Below are 10,762 nucleotides of genomic sequence, written 5' to 3' on the forward strand. Positions count from 1 at the left end.
CATTGGACTTACCAATGCAGTGTGGAAAAAGAGAAGTATTGGGACTGCGTATCCAAGCAATTGATGCCATGGACTCCTTTGTAGAACCTTGTAAGCGGAAACGAAGTTGCAGTGTGCCTGTACAAAGAGCTAGAGTAAGTCCAGTTACCTGCTTCTTGGAATTTAGTTAGCCACTTATTGCAAAATTGTTCAATTATGTTGCTTGGCTTAATATAGTTTGCTACTGATTACAAAATGCCATATCTTGTTAATCCTATTATAGATTGCGCCTATCTATGTGTTTGATACTTACTGTTAAGAATTACCTGTTTGCCTGAACTTAAATAGCTACTTAAGCACGTAGATAGCTGGTCCTATGTACTTCTAGGGTGCAGCAGAATTCACGTGTAATTTACGTTCTAATACCCTGTTTGTTTAAATGGTTTGCTGTTATCACTTGTAGCACTAGTAATGTTAAATGTTTGCATGTTCAAAGATAGACAACTATCAGGTTTATATGAGGGACACTGTCTTTTTTAACTTATGTGTGTGTGTGTGTGTGTGTTGGAATCATTTTGCTTACATGAAAGAAATTTACAGATGTCTGTGTTGCTGGTAAACGGTACCGACTTGTTACTTTAATACGTTGCCAAGAACTTGTTAGTTTTACTAGTTCATGTGTAATTAAATACGTTGCCAAAACTGGTTAGTTTTACTAGTTTGATGTTAGTTTCCTATGGCTCTTGCAACACTCTATTTATGATTGCTAATATTCAAGTTTGCAGGACCCAACTGAAACTCTGTTGGCACAATAGGTATGTTGTCAGAAACTTCCTTTTTTTCCTGGTTTGCTGCTGTAACTTGTTGCTGTAATCATCTTACCAACTTCAAGTTTTTTGGATTCAATTGGTAGTCCAATTGCACAAAAGGTATATTTTCAAAAATATATTTGTGTAACAGGTTTGCTGCTGCAACCGGTTGCTCTAATCACGTTACTGGCTACTCAACTTTCTAGGATCCAAGAGAAACTCCAATGCCACTACAAGTACCTTTTGCAAAACTGGTTTGTTTAACTGCCTTGTTGCTGCAACCAGTTACAATGATGTTAATAACTAATTTTCAACATCCAATTGAAACTCTTTAATTCCTTGTTTGTTTAACTGGTTTGCTGTTATAACTCCCAGTTGAGATGTTTTGCTAACTTCAACTTTTCGGAATCCAATCGGAACTTTAATGGCAAAACATGTTAGCCCAAGATCAAAGAGCGAGGTCCTCATGGACATTGTATCATTCCACAGCAGTGGCACCGGCCCAATCGTGCATCATGAATTGCCAACTGCTGATGCTCTAGAGGCTACACTATTGGTAGAAATAGATTCTACTTCTGCACTTAGAGATGAAGTTGACATGTTGAGGAAGCAAACAACACAATCACAAGCAGTACACAAGACAACCATTAAATATTTGGTGGATTTCAAAACGAAGCAAGCTGAGACTGACCGCATTGTTAAGGTCCTGAAGGAAAAAAGGAAATTAAATTCCCACTTGGTAAATCATGGGTGAAATGTTCTTTCCATCATTGAATAACCTTTGTGTTGTTTGTTCATGTAATCGATCAAACCATTTGTTTTAGAGATCATGTAATAATTGTTTTTTGTTTTTTTGGGTTGTAAATTTTTTTTGAGCACAAGTCTGTATTAATTGATAAGACTATGAGACATTTCATTTTGATTGTTGTGCCAGACCTACAAATATGCCAATCTGGCTGAGTGTGCATTCAATAATAATAGTAGTATAAATGGTTCTTAAGTGGCATGCATTTGAAAGGGCCAAGATGTTGTACTAGCTTTGCTAAAAAAAGGATGCACTTCTAGCAAAAAAAGTACAACGGCGTGGCTTATGTATGTTAGTTGATATTATTGATCCATATACTCTATAAGTGTTTATATGTCTGTTACTTTTGTACATTATTGGTTGATTGACTCGGTATTTTGAATCTTGAGACATCGCTTGTGTACATATCACATTATGATGCGTATGACACTTGAGATGGACATAAAGTGGTTTCAAATATTCGAATTCACCTTAAACTGGATTCTAGCTTCTAAATTCGAGTATCGGCTGTTGTAAATCATATTCATACATGATAGTGGAATACATCTTTGTCGTGCTTTTGAAGATATATAAAAATGCATAGAATGATTTATAAGGATTCGTATAGGAATATAAAATGGATTCGAATTTAGTTGCCAGGGTAAACGTGGATGCTTATTGTCCCAAAATTCGAAAGAAGCGGCAAAATGTCCACTCCCACGTCGGCTACACAAAGCCAGTGTTTGGGAGGTGGAAATTACTGTCTACCCCTTACACGGACAATGCATTTGCCCGATTTCCACGGCTCTCAATAGGGGTAGGTTAGTAACTTCAACTAGACGTGACACGACTGCCTCTAAGCCCATTCCGACAGGTGGGAGCCAAACATGGGCGGCAAAAAACATTTGATTCAAGCTCGTCCGAAAGAAGTCTGTCTCTCCCTCCATTTCCCCATTCATACGCGGTGGGCGGCAAAACAAACTCGAGTCGGCCGAAATCGATGTAGGCAAATATTTTCAATAGGGGCATGTTCATAACTTCACTCAGACGTGACACAACCGCCCGACCTGTTAGCCCCGTCCATACATGTCGGAGTAAATGACCACGGGTAGCCTAACTGGCACCCCCTGGCTCTTCAAAAAATATCGGGCCGACTGATCCCTCAAAACATCCAAGACGCAGGGCTGCCTTCTCCTGGCCGGCTGTCCCACCGGCCGGCTGCTGGAAGGCGGCAAGGCTCTATGAGCCCTCTCGACGAGAGACGACTCCTAGCAGCCGGCCACCAGAGGGCTGGCTCCTAGCAGGCGGCTCGGCTCGCACCCTCAAAGTTCGCACCCACATAACGGCGATAAGACGGGGCATGGCTACAGTGAAGCCTGCCACCCCCGAATCCTGATGCAAGCGTGGCCATAGTGCGCCGTACAGGGCGGCCACTCCCCGTCCGGTGCAGCACTGTTGCCATGTTGACCATGACATCACCCACGGCAGGCTGTCAGTATAGCCCGCAGGCGGCGGGCCCCTCCTGCCATAGAGACACCAGAAGGCGGCCAAGCTTGGCTAGTCGGCCTGGAGGGAGGCCGGCTCAAAACAGTCGGCTCACCCCCACCCTGGAAGTTTGTGCACCATTAAGCAGATAAGACGGGGTAAGGCTACAGTGAAAGCCCACCATGCGGCGACACTGTAGCCATGCTTACCCCTACAAAGCCATCGTCACCAAGAGTAAGGCAACAGTAACCAGCAGCCGACAAGACCCCCAGGCGGTGGGCCCATCCTGTCGGCCAAGAGGACGGCAGCCGGCAGGACCCACTAGTCGGCGGGCCCCAGCGGCCGGCGGAGAAGCCGGCGACTACTAACACTGACGACCTGGACCCACAACCAGCCGGATACCGTTGTACCCCTAGTGGGTAGGCCTATATAAACCCCCAGGGCACCCATGCAAAGGGTTGATCTCTTGGAGTTTTAGACACCACATAGACAGAATAGGAGAGCTAGCCTTGCCCTTCTTCTTCCTCTAGCAAAACAGCTCAAGGAGCCTCTTGTAGCTACTTGTTTTGATCTAGTGATCATGCAGAGACCCCGCAGAGCAGGAGTAGGGGTGTTATCTCCTAGGAGAGCACCGAACCTGGGTAAGATTCACCAGCGTGCATGTCTTCGCCTTATCCCGTTTCCAGGCACCGGCGACGTCTTACTGGCTCCCACAATGATAAGCCAGCTGTTGGCATATGTTGCACCTACCACCCGACAATATACCGTGGGCGCCAAAACACCCTTTCCTCGCCCAAAATCGCTCTGGGCAAATATTGGGGAGATGCGAGATTATCGTGCTATCCCTAACCGACGTGACGTCCAAATTTTAAACGGGGGCTAAGTTCAGAACTTTCCCATATTTCAGACAGTCGCGTCCCAAAACACATGGTTCCCCGTACCTCTCCCTCCATTTTCCCATTCATACACCGTCCACGCTAGAACACCACCCCCACACCAGCCTCCTCCATCCGCCACCCCATGCATCGCCGCCGTCCTCCACCCCATCCATCGCCACCGTCCTCCACCATGCCGGAGCTCCTACCAAGACCGCGTCGTCCACTGCTAGAGATGGTCGTTTCTCATCCACGACAATGGACTAGGAGCCTTGCATCGTGTCCTCTCGCTTCATCAGCGCCATCGTCATCTTTGTCGGGGCCGCTCACATGACCTTCTCGTCCACCGCAACGGGACTTATCCCCCGATGCGCCCCTCTACCATCGCAGATCTGCTTCAACGCCACCGATAGCCATCGCACCTCCGATGCCTACATGGCGTCGCAAGAGAGGTGGTACTTCATATCTGCTCAACTTTTTGATCTCAACCAGAAAATTGATTGTAACTTGGTTACTGTACTTTCTTTCCAACTCTTCGAATTTAGTTCTTAGTTCGAAGCAAACAACGGATGGTAAATAGCATTTCTGTGGTTTACAGCTTCAAATCTGCTATGGCACAGTCATAATAGGGTTTAATTGATCATGTTGGTTCCGTGGTGGTTTCTTTAATAGAAATCGGAGGGGAAACCCTCTTTTAGTAAAAAATGCTTAGGGTTCCCCCCTTTATTGATCAACATACGTGCTTCGTGTCATAATAGCATTGCTCCACCCATCAAGCTAAACAAGCTTAGTTGTGAAAATAATAATATGATATTATTAAAACAAAGTCGTTTAAATAGTCAGTTAAATGGTCCTAATTTAGTTTTGAAAATGCATGTACGCCGCTCGGGTATATCTACAGGGTGCCCACGGTGGGCCGCGGCCCACCCATGGATTTTGGGTCGGCCCATGCCCCGATTTCCCTCTGTTCTGCTGCGCTTCCGATCTCTACTCGCCCCCATCCGCCTGCCTCGCCGACGACTTGCCGTCCCCGGACGGCGTGACTCTAGGAGGAGACACCAGACTGACAGGAGGTTAGGAGCCGCTCGCCCAACAGCGTCACCGCTGCCCGGGCGCGCTGCCGTGCCTACCTTCCCAGTCCGTTCAGGGCTCAGGCATGCAACAACCACTAAACGAACCCGATTTATCCGGAGATACATCCTTAACACTCAGCAACCACTCCTCATCACCCATTTTCTAATTGATTCATTACTCATTAGGCAGGACTGTCATTAGTGTTTGTTGTGTACTGAGTGCTACCTACACTTAATGGTTCAGATGTATTTTAGTAATCTTTAGTACCTGTAAAGTTCACATGGGTTCAAAATTCTGGCCCTAGGAACAGACGCTAGTCATTTTGGATTGTTGGTCATAGTGACATTGACCCAGATTACTACTGGAGGCTAGGTTTATTGACAATTTTACTTGTCTTTCTTACTCATTCGATATGATATCCAATTATTTACGTCGATTAGTTGCAAACAATAAGTGCTAGACCAACTTCTTGATTCAGATTTTGGACGGTCTCTTACTGCCAAGGTAGTCAGAGTCGGGATTCGGAGTCAGATCGATTTTCCTTAGACAGAATCGAGTCGTAGTATCGAGTCGTTGAATAGAGGATTTTACTAGATTCACTCAAATAGGATATTTCGTATCCACGGAAGAAATTCATATGGGTTCTATAGAGTTTTGGCACTAAATATAGAGCAAAGACGTACACATCAATGCTAGTTCTATTCCACTTATTTTTATGGCTAACCTACTATTAGCTTGCATGTATGGAACATGTACGAGAGGCAAATATATAGAACATTGAAATCTTCGATGCACAAAATTTACTTACGGGTTTTTTAGAATATGTGAATAGCCGATCACTTGTATATCTGCCCTGCAGAGCTGAACCTCGAAGGGTAGTGCTCTCCTTCTCTGATAAATCATGACGCATCCTCCTTCCCACGCTAATTCCATTTGTCGACAAGTCTAATCCCCAATTTTGATCTAGGTTCTGAGAGCCAGATCAAAGTTGTCGATTGGTGGAGCGTTTGGGCTTGGCAGGGGAATAAAGGGCCATGAGGCATGTGAAAATGGTTTGGATAATGGCATACTACTCTGCTACAACTAAACAAACTGCTTAGATAAATTAGTAGAATCGGACATAGTCGGGATTCTATAGTTTTATACATGATTCTATGATTTGGACCGCGACTCAACATGGATTCTACCTGATCCGGATTCACCGTGGGACTTGGATCGACATGCTTCCATAGGGTCGTGAGGTCGTAGGATTCTAGGGGTCGAGTCGGGATTTTGACTACCTTGCTTACTGCAGTTACAGTTCTGCATACTAGCTTGTCCTAGTAAGCTCACAAGTAATGATTGATTCACTACATCTATGCTTGCCTTGTCATATTTGTTGTCAATATTCTTTTAGGGTGGATCACCCTGTTACAAAATACTGGAACCACATACATGAGTGAATAGTATTTCTCTATGTGATCTCTTCCATCATGTGTGGGCAAGAACACTGCATTGTATAGAAAGAAAGTGTCATTTCCACCTTTTACATACACTACGAGCTTTAACATGGAATACAATCTGCCTACTTGCTTTGTGTCGCACTACCAACACTCCACCCTTGAAGCTAAACATTTGCGAATCATAATTCCTTAGTTTATTTGTTCAAATACGAATTTGATATGATTCTAATGTTCCTACTTCAGTTTTGAAATGTGTGTCTGCCTGTTATAGAGAAATAAGAGGTTTGTGTTTCTGTGTGTGGTCTAGTCAACATGGTGGGGGTGAACTTTGCATATGAAGGGATTTATAGGGAGACACTCTTCAAGTTGAATCCACAATGCATTCCATAGATAACCTGGCTACTTTTTATGTTTTCATGAATCTCAGATACTGAACAATGTCATAATGATTATGAACTTGCGTGCATGAAAAGAATAAAGCAGAAAAATGCCATGGCTATCAAACTTGGCATTAAGGGACTAAAATCAAGTCTGGATGCAATGCAATGCAAACACTCTCCACCTACAAATTCATGCTCAGAATATGATCTTAACAGTGATTCTGAGCTGGAGGGAGACCTAATTCAATGTAGCTCCCTAGTGGAGGAGTCAGAGGCAGATGCCCTATCTTATTCACCCATCAAGGTGCTTGCTCTAACTTTCCAAGGTTATATTGGTCGCACATATCTTGCAAGTGATGCTTTGTGTTGCTTCTACTTTGTTGCACTGCCATTAGCTTAGTTTACACTTTGTGTATGTGAATACGCCCTGCCTATCCATTTTTAGTACATATTCCATCTGTCATCATACCATATTTATCCATTCAAATGATGTTCTTGTGTATCAGACGTTCAAAAGGAAGAGGGCGATTGTTGATCACGGAGGAGCACAAACAAAGTATTTGGAAAAGGTAGTGACACCTGATAAATCAAATAGCCCATTAGGTGTAGTTGCAATATCACCAGACCCAGAAAACACGGCCACAACTCTACCAGACTCTAGCCCTACTATGCTGGCCATCTCTGATGCCCCAACTCAGCAGACCCCAACTGTCGCAAACAGTATGATGATGCCAGTTGACATAGCACCACCTCTACGACACAAAACCCCCATTCCAGCAAAGAGTACACCAAATCCAGTTGCCAAATCCCTTTTCGAATGAGAGAGAGCCCCAATTGCAGCAAATAGGACTCCTGTTCCACTTCTTCCCAGTTTACAAGATGAAGCTTATATTGTTGTCAGGAGCTTTGTGCGCATCTTTCCTTCATGGAAAGATTATACCACAAACAACGAACAATTTCCAATCTTCCTCCGCAACTTATGCGTAAATAATGTACTAATGTTATTCATGGTAATTACTGCATATGTTTCTGCTGACAGAAGACACAAGATTTCATTCTTTTAAATAGGCAAGGACCAAACTGGATTGTCAAGACGAGCAAGGGTTAGTTGCACTTTTCAAGCATTCGTTGATGAAGTATCATTCCTACCTGAGGCAAGTGCACTTTGATGGCAAGCCTCTAGACGAAATTAATGTAAAGTCTCCGGTGCTACATTTATCAGACAATGACTGGAATAATGTTGTTACACATTGGTCTCGTCTGCAGCGTAAGGTATTGTCTATGATATCACATCAGAATTTGAACTACATTTTTGCATGTGCCTTAACATCTCACTTATATGAAAACTGTTTGTAGAAGAACATTCATTCTCAAGGGACCACAGAATCTCGCAACTATACTGCACACTGCATTGCTCTTATGAGTACCTCTTACCCTGTACGGCCATACTTACTTTCATAGCTGGTTGATTATGTAGCATCACTGCACATGTTAGCCTCGTCATCGTCCATTTGGTGGACATTATAAGATCCGTATGGACTCTTACATAAATTTAGAATCAACCCAATGATTTTGAAGAGGTTTAGCTCTGTAGTCCTCTTGTAAGGACTGAACGTCGTCTATCACTGTACTTATATTAACAACTACTCTCTCCATACCATAATATAAGAACATTTTGTATAGTACACCAGTGTTCAAAACACTTATATTATGGGAAGAGGGATTAGTTCATTGTGTAGCATTCTGCATCTTATATCCCTCGCCCACCATTTACTAAAAATATCAGATCTATATTTAATCTTACCAAAAAGTTGAATACACAGACAATGCTAGTGCAGGAGTGTAGCCCATTGCTCTTGTTAGTACATTTTATCCTATAACGCTTGTACATCTAGGGATTGGTAGTTAATTATGTAGCATCAATCTGCATATTATCTTCATTATCCTATATCCCTTCCAGTATTATCATATGTATAATTACTCTCTACAAAATGTAGAGTACATGCAATGCTTATGAAGAAGATTCTATGCTGAAATTCTTAAGTTATCCTTCCCTTGACATGGAGAAGGGCATTATAAAGCCGATGTTAACTGTTAATGTAAGTCAGTCCTTCTAAGCCTTTATCCTCAAGTGATGTTTAATTTGCTCATACTCCCTATCGTTAACTGCTATTTAGTTTGTTGTTTCTATCAAAATGCATGTTCGCAACAACCATAAGTTCCAAGTTTTACTTGTAAAACCAAATTCCTTATTCATACCATGCACATTACTCAATACTCCCTATACGTATGCTTGTTTTTGTGGATCTATAATCCAGTGTGTGGTGAAGCAGCCCATGTTTGCACCTTGTCATCTCCTGTATTATCTTACTGATGTGGATGATGATGTGAACAACATGCCATGCACATTAACCAAAATAGATACAATGATTGTCTTTGCCCTTCATATATGCTTGTTATGTTGAGATGGTAATCAAGTAGTGTGGTGAAGCTCCCCGCATTATGAACAATACCAAATTACGCTATTAATATTTTGAACTTACTCTTTATTTTCTAAATTGAAACTGGATGGAATTAACAGCACAATTATCATCTTTGTTTATACACGTGCAAAACTTGTCATCTCTCTGCTTGTTTCAGGGTGAGATGCCTGATGGCATGCACAAGTCTGCTGAAGGTTGTGAGACAAACCCAACATATATTGCAGCAAAGAAGGCAAAACATCTTGAAGAAAGCGAGACAACCCCAAAGTCTTGACTTGATTCAGTGTTCAAGTTACTTGAGACTAGCAGTTAGATAAGCTCACAGAATTCGTTGTCTGAATCAGTTCAACTTCTTTAGTCCCAAGTTCTAGCAGAAAGGCATTTTGCAACTCAACTTTGACTTGAATTCCTATCTCTTAGAAATAATGCGAAGAACACCAATGAGAACCTCATTGCTAAACAGCTACACCTGGAAGTTATGACCGACATGCTAGGCTGGTCTCACAGCCTTGCTTAGCAGCTTGCACAGCAGTTCCCGTGCAAGGCTAACCTTTCTTGAACTGTCTTGGAAGTGGTCTTGGTTCGGTATTATTTTGTTATGCTGCGATGGCGCCCAGTTTTTGTAATCTACTTCTTTGTTGCGCTTTATGATCACTGGTGGCGAACTTCAATGCCCGGTGGATGTAATATACCATAAATCCTTTATTATATAGTGTAGGTTTATTCTAAGTTACTATGCCGTAATTTCTTTATTGTATAGAGTAGGTTTGTTCTTAGTTCCTACTAGTTACTGCCATCTTTCACTATTTGAAAATAAATGGAGAAAATCTGATGTAGTTGACCGGGCCGAAACATTCGCCTCTAACTGGCCTACTTTTTAGCAGGCCACAATTGGGACGGCCTGCAACTTTCTTGGGCCTGAAAGGCCATTGGGGCCTTCACACTTAGCGTCAGGCCCACAACTTACACGGGCTTACATTCGGCCCACAGTTTAGTTGGGCCTTTAGTGGACCCAAAGCTTAGTTGGGCCCATGTAGCTTTGGGCCATCAAGAGGCTGAATATTGTGCTGGCCTGTTACGACCCAGAAGTAACCATGGGCCTTTAGCTGGCCGAAATGCATGTTGGGCCTCAATTTTCACTAGTCGTCGACGGGCCTTCAACATGCTAAAATGTAGACCGGGCCTTTTTTGGCCCAGTTATATGACGGGCCATTACCAGGCCGAAACATATCTCGGGCCTTAGTTGGACCACTGATATCATGGGCCTTTAATAGCCCGAAAGCTTTGTAGAGGCATCAACGGGCCGAATTATACGACAGGCCTTTAACAGGCCCAAAGTCACGTTGGGCTAAATTGTTGCCACCTTTATCATGGGCCGTTAGAAGGCCAAATGTCGCGTCGCACCATATATGGCCCATGGGCAGCACAGGCCATTCCTAGGCCGAAAGACA

The sequence above is a fragment of the Triticum dicoccoides genome, chromosome 5B (genome assembly GCF_002162155.2).
Source record: "Triticum dicoccoides isolate Atlit2015 ecotype Zavitan chromosome 5B, WEW_v2.0, whole genome shotgun sequence".
In the NCBI taxonomy this organism is placed as follows: domain Eukaryota; kingdom Viridiplantae; phylum Streptophyta; class Magnoliopsida; order Poales; family Poaceae; genus Triticum; species Triticum dicoccoides.